The sequence below is a fragment of the Ranitomeya imitator genome, chromosome 1, assembly GCF_032444005.1.
Source record: "Ranitomeya imitator isolate aRanImi1 chromosome 1, aRanImi1.pri, whole genome shotgun sequence".
Lineage (NCBI taxonomy): Eukaryota > Metazoa > Chordata > Amphibia > Anura > Dendrobatidae > Ranitomeya > Ranitomeya imitator.
In genome coordinates this window covers 726,831,602-726,845,520 of record NC_091282.1, presented here as the reverse complement: position 1 = coordinate 726,845,520, position 13,919 = coordinate 726,831,602, and the positions used below count along the sequence as shown (strand labels likewise).

The window sequence follows — 13,919 nt, the reverse complement described above, 5'->3', positions numbered from 1 at the left end:
GTGCAAAGGTCACACAGTCTAGACAGCCGTCACAATGTCAGAAGATAAGGGCAGTCTAATATCTGGCTTCAATAGAAGGCGAACAGGGACTACCATAAAGTGGGACAGGAACTGCGGCATAGGATATTGTACACTGCCAGGGCTTGCTGGGAGTAGTAGTATTACAACAGCTGGAGTGCAATAGTGGACCGTGGCTAAAAGGGCTGTTCAGGGCTTTACCTATTCTATGGATAATATATTGATGGCTGGCATATTAGCCTTTGCGAAGGAAGGTATCAGTGTAAGAACAAACTATGGAGTGACAGCTTATTTTTCCTTAAAACACAAGGTATTTTAATTGTGTTAATAATAATAGGAATCACACTTTTGCATGTCGTTAATTTGATCAGATACTATGACAAACAGGTCAAAAGATCACGGCTGTATTATTATAGGTACTTACAAACCTGCCAAAGAACATACACTGATGAGAACAATCCACTTTATTTTCATGGCAGTGGTGAAGTCGGCCAAGTAAAATGGGTGTATACCACATGAAACAATCTTGGAATCTGCTACTAGGATATAGGAAAAAATGAGTAATGGAGACACAAACATTCCCTTTGCTTTCAACGTTGTAAATGGACGTACATCCCAGAGAAAAGGTTCAAGTGACAGTTCAGGACTACACAACTTATATTGGTACAATGTATAAAAGGTATGTGCACGCATTAAGTGTTTGGTGCAGAAAGTTCTCCAACATTTCTGCATCTCTTGACAGGAAAACCACAGCTGCAAAAAACACGATCGTTGGTATGGGTAAGGGTATGTTTCCACGTGGCGCAATACATCAGGATTTGCTGCGGATTGAACGCTGCGTACATCCACAGCGTCCAGATGTTACACCATAGTGGAGGGGATTTTATGAAATCCGGTCTCCACTATGTGCACACGGCCGCATCCGGCGGCCCTGCGTATATGCACATGACCGCAGCATGTCTATTTATCTTGTGGAGATGGTCAAATAACCCAGTCTATGTATACGATGCGGTGATTCTGCATGTGTTTAATGAACACATCTGGAATCCTAGCGTGTACAAAAGGGGGGCAGCACTTTGGGCGGAGCGGGGTATCTGCTGTGTCCAAAGCGCTAAGTTTCCTGACAGTGGAAACAGCCTAAAATGTGCAGCAAAAAGCTGAAAGAATTGACATGCTGCACCAAATCTGCAAGTCACAAATAAGCAACGTGTGCATGAGACTTTAGGATTCTTATTCACTTTGCTGATATCAGGAAGCCCTTCAGGTTGTATGTCTGTTCACAGAAAAAAAAAAAATACATACAAAAACACACAATTGACAAATCTGCAACATGTGAACAGGCTGTAACTGTACATCAACCCACTGATTAAAAGGGAATAGGTCAGCAGATTTTTGCTATGTAATCTGAGAGCAGCATGACAGAGGCAGAAACCCTGATTCCAGCCATATTAGGGTATGTGTCCATGTTCAGGATTTTGTGCAGGTAAATTCCTGACCAAATCTGCACCTGAGGTCACTGGCAGGTCACCTGCGTTGTCCTTACATTGCAGAAAAAAAAACGCAAGGACATGCTGCGTTCTTAAAAGATGCGCCACATGTCCGTTTTCGCGGGTCTGCCGCATGCATCTTTTAATGCATAGTGGAGACGAGATTTCATGAAATCCCCTCCACTATGCTGTAACATCTGGACGCTGCGGCTCAACGCAACGTCAAAAACACAGCGTTTCCTGAACGTGGAAACATACCCTTGAAGGGAATCTGTCAACACATTTGACCTATTTAAACTATTAATATGGGCATACAGGTTACAGGCCGCTGAAGGCTTCGGGAAAATGACTGCCCCTAGAGCTGGTTTTACATGAAGGGGGAGTTACCAGTGAGATGTGTAAGGGTATGTGCACACGTTGTGGATTTGGCTGCGGATCCACAGTGGATTTGACGCTGCGGATTCGCAGCAGTTTTCCATGCGCTGTACGGTACCATGTAAACCTATGGAAAACAAAAAACGCTGCAGTTTAATTTTCCGCAGCATGTCAATTCTTTGTGCGGATTCCTCAGCGTTTTACACATGCTCCATAATTGGAATCTGTAGATTTAAAAACCGCAGTAAATCCGCAGGTAAAACGCAGGGCGTTTTACCTGCGGATTTTTCAAAATTTGCACGGAAAAATCGGCAACGTGTGCACATACCCTAATGGCGGCTCTCATCTCACTGCAGAGCTGTGGGTGATTATACCGGACCCATCTGCAGGTTCCTCTCAGCCTCCAGCTCACAGGGAGTCAGGGCGGCAGAGCTTAACAGCTGCAAACATATTGTTTGCAAGAAGTCAAAATTTAATTTATCCTGTTCTGTGTTAGTTACTTGTCTCACACTGTTCAGTTTTTTATGTTTTTTTTTTTTTTTTTTTAATGAAACTGGAGGAGACATGCTCATTTTTTTGTTTTTTTATGCTAGCCATAAATCAAACTTGCCTATCCAAATTAGTGGGTCCATACGCAAGACATGGACGATGTCTGACTCCTGAGTGTCCAGTTTGTTTTGTTACTACCTCATCTGTAAAGGTTTGGTAAGAAGTAAAAAAAGCAAGCAAAAAAAAAAAAAATTAAGAGTAATGGATGCCCAAGCGGTTCGAAAGGACAGTGTCAACAAATAGAGAATTTTCATTGCTGCCCATTATAATGGTAGAGGGCATTAGCCACACATCTCTACGGGTATACAGACACTAGATCATACGCTTCTGCAGTACATACAGTAATCCTATTCTGATATAAAGAGTACATGCAACAGTCCAAATTATGTGCCTATTATATGGCTGGCATAAGAACCAAAACATTGCTTGGCACCTCCAAGGGGACAATTTGCCCTAGTCACTTTCTAATGTCAGTGTCAATGCCATGACTAAAGCTCCCGAGCAGCCTGAAGAAGGATCATTATCGCTGCAATTATCGAGGAGGGTGTGGAGGCCACGCTTGTTATCTGTAACTACAGAGCGTATGGAGGAATGACATGAATGTACATTGTGTAATCAGATTTAGGTGTGGCATCAAGTGCACCATTCAAGGGAACATTTCACCCTTGGAGTATAAAAAAAAAAAAAAAAAAAAAAAAAAAAAAAAAAAAAGGGGGGGGAAGCAGGTCTGTCCAAGACAGAGTCTTACATCACAGGCCTGGCAACCTGTGGCTTCAGTGTGTTACATAAGGTAGCGACTGTCAGATGGAGACGGGTCATGCGGATTATAATCTCAGCATAACCCGGTATTATACCGCTTCAAATAACGCTCATTCAGCAAAAACCATCATGTGTGGCCCTGCCCAGTCTGACACCATTACACCAAACTCCTATGTCCTGCAAGATACAATGTTCAAGGGTTTATGAATTTGGCATTGCCCCTTGGTAGGTCTTGTTTCCCTAGAAATTAGAGGTGTTGATGGCTTGGACACCCCTTTTCAGTTAGAAAGTTGCCAGGAATTCACCTCCATTATGACCCATGGGTGTTATGGAGGCTGACATTTTCCAGGCCACATCGATAAACATTGTTACGAAAAAAAAAAAAAGTGTTAATTTATGAAGTCATAGGCACAAGATATCCCCCAGACAGCATTCTTACATCTAAACATCTGAAGGTTCGGAAGTGGCAGCGCTTTGGACGCAGAACATGTCCGCTGTGTCCAAAGTGCCACTGTCTATTTAACGCAGGCGAATCCGCATGTGATCACTGAACCGTGCGGATTCATTGTGTTGCCGGGTCATTCCATGTCAGGTGAACCAATGATTTTTACAACTATATTTTTAATTATTTTGAGATTTTGTTGTTATTTGGTAATAGTGTGTCAGAGAATGCAAAATGTGAAGAAGAAAAAAAATTCTAGATTCTATTGATTTTCAAAGTTCGGAAAAAGTGCGAATTTCGGTGTTGCCTGCCTTTTACATTTCTCTCCATAACTCAGGCTAGAAAAAAAAAAAATAGAGAAACAAAATAAACACCATTCTAGAACTGTACAGGCTTTCACCAGATATGTCACAAGAGTATATTTGATAATATTTTACCTATGCGAACGCAAAACTTTAAAAACGCATTTCCGAAAAAAAGTTTAATTTATAAACTTCAAGAACTGCACATGTGCCTGTTATGCTCCTAGCCACATACAGTGGGGCAAAAAAGTATTTAGTCAGTCAGCAATAGTGCAAGTTCCACCACTTAAAAAGATGAGAGGCATCTGTAATTTACATCATAGGTAGACCTCAACTATGGGAGACAAACTGAGAAAAAAAAAAATCCAGAAAATCACATTGTCTGTTTTTTTATCATTTTTTTTGCATATTATGGTGGAAAATAAGTATTTGGTCAGAAACAAACAATCAAGATTTCTGGCTCTCACAGACCTGTAACTTCTTCTTTAAGAGTCTCCTCTTTCCTCCACTCATTACCTGTAGTAATGGCACCTGTTTAAACTTGTTATCAGTATAAAAAGACACCTGTGCACACCCTCAGTCTGACTCCAAACTCCACTATGGTGAAGACCAAAGAGCTGTCAAAGGACACCAGAAACAAAATTGTAGCCCTGCACCAGGCTGGGAAGACTGAATCTGCAATAGCCAACCAGCTTGGAATGAAGAAATCAACAGTGGGAGCAATAATTAGAAAATGGAAGACATACAAGACCACTGATAATCTCCCTCGATCTGGGGCTCCACGCAAAATCCCACCCCGTGGGGTCAGAATGATCACAAGAACGGTGAGCAAAAATCCCAGAACCACACGGGGGGACCTAGTGAATGAACTGCAGAGAGCTGGGACCAATGTAACAAGGCCTACCATAAGTAACACACTACGCCACCATGGACTCAGATCCTGCAGTGCCAGACGTGTCCCACTGCTTAAGCCAGTACATGTCCGGGCCCGTCTGAAGTTTGCTAGAGAGCATTTGGATGATCCAGAGGAGTTTTGGGAGAATATCCTATGGTCTGATGAAACCAAACTGGAACAGTTTGGTAGAAACACAACTTGTCGTGTTTGATGGATGCAACTCAGTATTCTTTTTCCTCCAAACACCATACCTACTGTAAAGCATGGTGGTGGAAACATCATGCTTTGGGGCTGTTTCTCTGCAAAGGGGCCAGGACGACTGATCCGGGTACATGAAAGAATGAATGGGGCCATGTATCGTGAGATTTTGAGTGCAAACCTCCTTCCATCAGCAAGGGCATTGAAGATGAAACGTGGCTGGGTCTTTCAACATGACAATGATCCAAAGCACACCGCCAGGGCAACGAAGGAGTGGCTTCGTAAGAAGCATTTCAAGGTCCTGGAAGTGGCCTAGCCAGTCTCCAGACCTCAACCCTATAGAAAACCTTTGGAGGGAGTTGAAAGTCCGTGTTGCCAAACGAAAAGCCAAAAACATCACTGCTCTAGAGGTGATCTGCATGGAGGAATGGGCCAACATACCAACAACAGTGTGTGGCAACCTTGTGAAGACTTACAGAAAACGTTTGACCTCTGTCATTGCCAACAAAGGATATATTACAAAGTATTGAGATGAAATTTTGTTTCTGACCAAATACTTATTTTCCACCATAATATGCAAATAAAATGATAAAAAAACAGACAATGTGATTTTCTGGATTTTTTTTTCTCAGTTTGTCTCCCATAGTTGAGGTCTACCTATGATGTAAATTACAGACGCCTCTCATCTTTTTAAGTGGTGGAACTTGCACTATTGCTGACTGACTAAATACTTTTTTGCCCCACTGTATCTACCAAAATACTCGTTGGGATCGTGATGGGATCAGATTTAAAAAAATAAAACTATTAGTGTCAATTTGAAAATCTCGCATTCTGATCTGTTCAGCCTGTGGTCTAAAAGTGTGGGGTCTATATTTACCAAATAATCCATGATTTTAGATATTACTGTATTATTTTATTATGTTACAGCTTAGGCGCCGTCCTTTGTGTATCCAAGAAAACCAGACATTTTAAAAGTTACAAAAATCAGATATTAACTCAGGTGGAGCTGAACACCATGACAGGCCGCACATACTCTGACACAGAAGGAAACGCCATTGCTAGTAAGCGCATATGGACAAGATTAGATTTCATCCACTAGAAGGGACAAATTGATGATAAAACGTTAGTGTAAAAACCTACTATTAATTGTTACATTAGTTCATATTTTATAAAACGAGGATTTAACTACTGTACTATTCTTAAACAATTCATAAATGACATGTTTAGTGATGAATTGTTACATGTATAAATAGGTGGTAAAAATATTGGTTCTTTTAATCTTTTTAACATAATTAGGATGAGACTACTTGGAAAATCACACTTGAGGATATGATCACTTTTTTCTTTTGGCTTGTTCAATGAATTCAAGTTGAAAATGCTGAGCAATGATTAAGATGGATTTATTCTGGCACTTCGGGATTTGTTTTTTGTGTTTCTTTATTGTTACATAAATGTTGAATGCAAGAAGTTATAATTTGAAAAGAAAAAAGGGAAGAAACTCACACAAACAAAATCAGATAATTCAAGGATTAAGAAAAAAATAAAAATTTGACAGGTCCCAAGTTGAATTCCTGTACAAATATAAACAAGAACACAAGTAACACACATGCATGTTTTCACCATTTTAAAACATACGTTTTTCACAATTGCGCATCAAAATTTTGAATTTGATTTCTCCAAAACAAAATATCAAGAAACAGTCTTGTGACATATCAAATGAAAGCCGGTACCGTTCTGAGAAAAATGATGCCTCTCCCACCTCTTTATCCTAATTCTAGCCCGAGATATGATAACAAATGTAAAGCCATACCAGGCCAAAATCCGCACTTTCAAAACTTCAAAAATCTGTAAAAAAATTAACTGATGGGAGAAAAAAAAAAAAAAAATCTAAACTTTTAATTTGTAATTAACTAAAGTTGTACTTCATAAAAACAAAAAAACAAATAAAAAAATCTAAAGACGTCAGGTAAAACAAATATTCATATTTCGATCACTTGATATGGAATGACCCGTCCAATACATTCTATTGGGTGAAATTATCTTGCGGAAGCATAAGCCTCCACAAAAGTAAACATGCTGCGGTCTGGAAAGACACACTGCAATATCCGCGGGCGTCTGGACGCATAGTGGGCAAGCGATTTATTGAAATCCCATCCACTATGCTGCAACACCTGTATGCCACACAAGTACGCAGCATCCAACCCGCAGCATTTACTGAACCTCTGCACATACCCTGCAGCTTGTATAGAGCAGTTATATTGGTTGTTTGTATGTCGTCCCTTAAGCCAGGGGTCAGAAACCTCAGGTACTATGGCTTTTATGAAACTACAGCCCCCAGCATGTGCAGACAATCTGGGAGTTGTAGTGTCACAACAGCTGGAATGCCAGAGATTGGTGACCCCCTGCCTTCAACACAGGTTAGAAATTAATCTGTTCTGTACAGCAGAAGGTTTGCAGAACTGACTCATCTAATCCCCCTGCAAGAATCGCATACAGTTGTGCTCAAAAGTTTACATACCCCGGCAGAATTTTTGCTTTCCAGGCCTTTTTTCAGAGAATCTGAATAACACCAACTTTCTCCACTCATGGTTAGTGGTTGGGTGAAGCCATTTATTGGTGAACTAGTATGGCTTCCTTTTTATAAATCATACTTACAACCCAAGACATCCAAATGACTGATCTAAAGTTCACATCAATGACAACTTGAAGTCTTTTGTGGTAGTTGTGGATGAGGTTCTTTATTTTCTCAGATGGTAAAGCTGCCCACTCTTCTTGGCAAAGCCTCCAGTTCCTGTAAATTCCTGGGCTGTCTAGCATGAACTGTGCGCTTGAGATCTCCCCAGAGTGGCTCAATGATATTGAGGTCAGGAGACTGAGATGGCCACTCCAGAACCTTCACTTTGTTCTGCTGTAGCCAATGACAGGTCAACTTGGCCTTGTGTTTTGGATCGCTGTCATGTTGGAACGTCCAAGTACGCCCCATGTGCAGCTTCCAGGCTGTTAAGTGCAAATTTGCCTCCAGTATTTGTAGATAATGTGCTGCATTCATCTTTCCTTCAACTCTGACCAAGTTACCTTTACCTTTCTAGCTCACACATCCCCAAAACATCAGTGATCCACCCCCGTGCTTTACAGTGAGAATGGTGTTCCTTTCATCATATGCCTTGTTGAATGTAACATTTATGGTTGTGGACAAAATGCTTACTTACCAGTAAGGCTGCCGTCACACTAGCAGTATTTGGTCAGTATTTTACATCAGTATTTGTAAGCCAAAACCAGGAGCGGAACAATTAGAGGAAAAGTATAATAGAAACATATGCACCACTTCTGTATTTATCACCCACTCCTGGTTTTGGCTTACAAATACTGATGTAAAATACTGACCAATTACTGCTAGTGTGACGGCAGCCTAACAGTGTTATTCGGAGCCCAAGACAGCACGAGAGAGGGGATCTACCGTTCAGGGACAAGAAACCTACAGACATAAAAAGGCGGCACCTCTCTCCCACATCATTTGGATTACAGAGCATGAGAAGACCTCCCAGGTTAGTATCAAAATACAGGTCCTTCTCAAAAAATTAGCATATAGTGTTAAATTTCATTATTTACCATAATGTAATGATTACAGTTAAACTTTCATATATTATAGATTCATTATCCACCAACTGAAATTTGTCAGGTCTTTTATTGTTTTAATACTGATGATTTTGGCATACAACTCCTGATAACCCAAAAAACCTGTCTCAATAAATTAGCATATCAAGAAAAGGTTCTCTAAACGACCTATTACCCTAATCTTCTGAATCAACTAATTAACTCTAAACACATGCAAAAGATACCTGAGGCTTTTATAAACTCCCTGCCTGGTTCATTACTCAAAACCCCCATCATGGGTAAGACTAGCGACCTGACAGATGTCAAGAAGGCCATCATTGACACCCTCAAGCAAGAGGATAAGACCCAGAAAGAAATTTCTCAACAAATAGGCTGTTCCCAGAGTGCTGTATCAAGGCACCTCAATGGTAAGTCTGTTGGAAGGAAACAATGTGGCAGAAAACGCTGTACAACGAGAAGAGGAGACCGGACCCTGAGGAAGATTGTGGAGAAGGACCGATTCCAGACCTTGGGGAACCTGAGGAAGCAGTGGACTGAGTCTGGTGTGGAAACATCCAGAGCCACCGTGCACAGGCGTGTGCAGGAAATGGGCTACAGGTGCCGCATTCCCCAGGTAAAGCCACTTTTGAACCATAAACAGCGGCAGAGGCGCCTGACCTGGGCTACAGAGAAGCAGCACTGGACTGTTGCGAAGTGGTCCCAAGTACTTTTTTCTGATGAAAGCAAATTTTGCATGTCATTCGGAAATCAAGGTGCCAGAGTCTGGAGGAAGACTGGGGAGAAGGAAATGCCAAAATGCCTGAAGTCCAGTGTCAAGTACCCACAGTCAGTGATGGTGTGGGGTGCCATGTCAGCTGCTGGTGTTGGTCCACTGTGTTTCATCAAGGGCAGGGTCAATGCAGCTAGCTATCAGGAGATTTTGGAGCACTTCATGCTTCCATCGGCTGAAATGCTTTATGGAGATGAAGATTTCATTTTTCAGCACGACCTGGCACCTGCTCACAGTGCCAAAACCACTGGTAAATGGCTTACTGACCATGGTATTACTGTGCTCAATTGGCCTGCCAACTCTCCTGACCTGAACCCCATAGAGAATCTGTGGGATATTGTGAAGAGAAAGTTGAGAGACGCAAGACCCAACACTCTGGATTAGCTTAAGGCCGCTATTGAAGCATCCTGGGCCTCCATAACATCTCAGCAGTGTCACAGGCTGATTGCCTCCATGCCACGCCGCATTGAAGCAGTCATTTCTGCAAAAGGATTCCCGACCAAGTATTGAGTGCATAACTGAACATTATTATTTGATGGTTTTTTTGTTTGTTATTAAAAAACACTTATTTGATTGGATGGGTGAAATATGCTAATTTATTGAGACAGGTTTTTTGGGTTATCAGGAGTTGTATGCCAAAATCATCAGTATTAAAACAATAAAAGACCTGACAAATTTCAGTTGGTGGATAATGAATCTATAATATATGAAAGTTTAATTGTAATCATTACATTATGGTAAATAATGAAATTTAACACTATATGCTAATTTTTTGAGAAGGACCTGTATATTTATATATACACATACATAAAATAACTTTCCATACGTGATTATGCTAAGGTAAAAAGGGTGCCGGAATGGGCTCCGAAAAACACAGTTACCGGCAAGTAACCAAGCATTTATTCGGTCTCCCATGACAGCACCACAAGAGAATTACAGAGAGATAAGGAAATTATGGATGGATCACATCCTGAAGCACCCTTGTCCCAAATGTGACATCGGAGGAGGTATCCATATCAAGTCTATAATGTTTGAAGAACGTGGAGGGAGAAGACCATGTAGCCGCCTTACCCATCTCCTCAAATCAACACCTCCGATTTCTCTGCCCAGGAAGTTGCCAAGGCCCGCGTGAAGTTAGCCTTCAGACCCTCCAGGATTGCCTCACCAATTGCTGTATAGGCCAAAGAAATGGCTTCGCTGATCCACCTAGCTAAGGTGCTTTTTGAGACTATTAGCGCCTTCCTAGCTCTGTGATAGGAGACAATTCTCTTTCTGATGTTCTCCTTTCCTCTTATGTGCAGAGAGGTCAATGACCGCAAATGCACTTCGGCCACCTGAAATATAGATTCGGGAGAGAGGTGCCACCCATTTATGTCTGTAGGTTTCCTGTCCCTGAAGGGCAGATCCCTTCTCTCGTGGCGCTGTCATGGGAGACCGAATAAAAGTTCAATTTCGGCCTCATCACTCCAAATTGCCTTGTTGCATAAGTTTTGAAGCTTGTCTGTGCTGTTTTGCATATTGCAGGAGAAATATTTTGTGGCATTTGTACAGTAATAGCTTTCTTCGACTATGCAGTCCATTTTTCTTCAAGTGCCTCCTTATTGTGCATCTTGAAACAGCCACACCACTAGTTTTCAGAGAGTCCTGTATTTCAGCTGATGGTATTTGTGGGTTTTTCTTTGCATACCGAACAATTTTCCTGGCAGTTGTGGATGACATTTTTGCTGGTTTACCTGACCATGGTTTTGTTTTTACAGAGCCCGATTTTCCATTTGTTAATCACAGTTTGAACGCTGCTGGCTGGCATTACCAATACCTTAGATATCTTTTTGTATCCCTTTCCTGTTTTATACAGTTCAACTACCTCTTCCCGTAAATCTGTTGACAATTTTTTTGCTTTCCCCACGACTCACAATTCAGAAACGTCAGTGGCTGGATGAAATATGCATGAGTCTGTCTGGATCCCAGAAACTCACTCAGCTTTTATGTGTGCACACACACACACACTAATTACAAGCAAGTCATAAGGGAGGATATTACCTTTAGTAGCCATTCAAACCCATTTGTCAACTTCTGTGCATGTTGACAGGCTAAAATCACCAGGGTATGTAAACTTTTGATCAGGGTCATTTGGATGTTTTGGGTTGTCATTATGATTTAAAAAAGAGAAAAACACAGTAGTTTGAAAATACATGGCTTCACCCAACTACTAACCATGAGTGGAGGAAGAAGAAGAGGAGAAAAAAAAAAAAAAAAAAAAAAAGGTTGGTGTTCTCATTCATATTCTCTGAAAAAAGGCCAAGAAAGCAAAAATTCTGCCAGGGTATGTAAACTTTTGAGCACAACTGTCATGGTTGCAAGCATGCACAACCATCATACCACTATGTATGACCGATCTATAAAACAATAAGCGAGATATATATTGTACACATACACACACGCCTCATAAAAAGTTTGTGCTATTTGGCTTTCGGGTGAAGTTTCATGATGATCCTAAAATGCCCTCTAACCTTTTCAGGTGAACTTAATGTGACGTCTCTGAACGCCCATGACCAACTGTTCAATGTCCCAGTACTTTTTTTTTGTTTTTTTTCACCCCCACAAGTTGCTGTTCTAAGGCTACTTTCCCCATTTCCATTTTTTTGAATCCGTCAATGCGTCGTTTTGGAAAAAAAACGCATCCTACGAATTTGCCCGCAGAATGCGTTTTTTCCCCATAGACTTGTATTGCCGACGGATCGCGACGTACGGTCACACATTGCGTCCATTGTGCACTGGTTGCTTCGGGTTTTGGCGGACCGTCATAACAGAAAAACGTTCAAGGGAACATTTTTCTGTACGTCGCATCCAGTGTTTCAGACTGCACATGCCCAGCAGGTAATATCACTCACGATCTTTCCTCACCCTGCAGTCTGACAGAAAAGGGAAAGCACACACTTCCATCGGTACGTCGCGCTGATGCTTCGTGACGGCCCCGTACCGACGGAAATGTGAAAGAAGCCTTACAAGGATCTTGTTGTGAATTTTGCCATTAAGTGTTTGATCCATGAGTCGCCCAATAAATTTGAAGGGTCAGTTAGAATGGTTATTTAACAGTCGTCCTCATCACCCTGGTCACATGTTGACATCAGGAGACCAAGACAACACCAAACAATTGATAAACACTTTCACCATTGCGAAGCTTCAAAAGCAGGATGCTGTCAGACGAAAGTGGCCCCTGATCTTAGATAGTCACAGAGTCATCAGCAGGGTGCAACAGAGATACAGGAAGAGTCACAGAACGGCAGAGAAGTGGACGTCCTCTGCCACATCCCACACCGATGACTGCTTCATTGTGAAAAATTAATCCTCATCTGGTTCTGAAGGGTATGAATGCCACACAACCCCAAGCACATGCAAGGGAGGTGAGAGGCAGCCAAGTGTCACATCAGACCATTCATAACCATTTACATCAGCGTGGTTTGTGTGCTAGAGGAACTGCAAGGTACCAGACCCCACCATCGGTCACAGGCGTTATCTACGCTGAACCAGGGGACCTCAGAGCTATTTCACTGATGAAAGGAGATTCACAATGAGCAGAAATGATGGCCGCCAATGATGTTAGAGATGTCAAAGAGAGTGTTATGAATTGGCAACTTGTCACCAGGCGAGCCTGTGATGGCGATACAGGGTGGGCAGGTGGTCTGGTTAGTACAGAACTGCCCTACACTACAAGAATAACCTCACTAATCCAGTCATTGTGCCTCTGCACGGACAACACAGGCCTAATTGAATCTTCATGGACGACAATGCTTCAGTTCTTTGAGGTCCCATCATTAGGGAACGGCTGCTGGAGACTGGGGGCCCTCAAATGGAGCAGCCTGCAATATCTCCAGACATATGTCTCCAGAAACCTATGGGATCAGCTGAGTCGCCGTGTAGAGCCTCGTAACTCTCTACCCCAGAACCTCAATGACTTGAGGGCCACCCTTCAAGAAGAGTGGGACACCTTGCCTCAGACAATAACTCGCCTTATGAACAGCAGTACACATCGTCACCTGGAATTAATGCTCAAAGCCCCAGGACAAATTATTGAGATCCACCATTTACCCACCACTCTTCTTGGCTTTTGTTTCAATAAATTGAGATAAATGAATCACCATTGCTGCTTCTACTTAAATGTCCGACTCATGAGAAAATATCACTGTAGTGGGAACTTACGTTTTCCATTAATTTGACCCAAAAGTCAAATATCCCTAACTTTCTGTGAGCAGTGTATATTTCGGCTCCCACTGTATCAATCATCTTTTTATTTTGGTCTGTTTTTGCTACATACCACACATTACACCCATTTAATAAGTGATTCTGCAAATTCAGTGCTAAGCTCTATATCCAGTTACACAACTTGCTTTTCATGGGTGTAGTTCCTAAAAGTGCAGCGCTGGTGTGAACCAGATACAGATCTCATTTTCCAAGTGAAAGAAGGATCTGTCCAAAGCGATGGTGCCTTCCACAGCGCGGTCTTGTGCCA

The 13,919-nt window shown here is 41.8% G+C and overlaps 1 protein-coding gene across 1 annotated transcript in view; it reads right to left on the bottom strand.

The window, feature by feature from the left end:
• The window catches only part of FBXO34 (F-box protein 34), a 38,554-nt gene that overhangs the window by 9,649 nt on the left and 14,986 nt on the right, over positions 1 to 13,919 (bottom strand). The gene's annotated exons all lie outside the window — the stretch shown is intronic.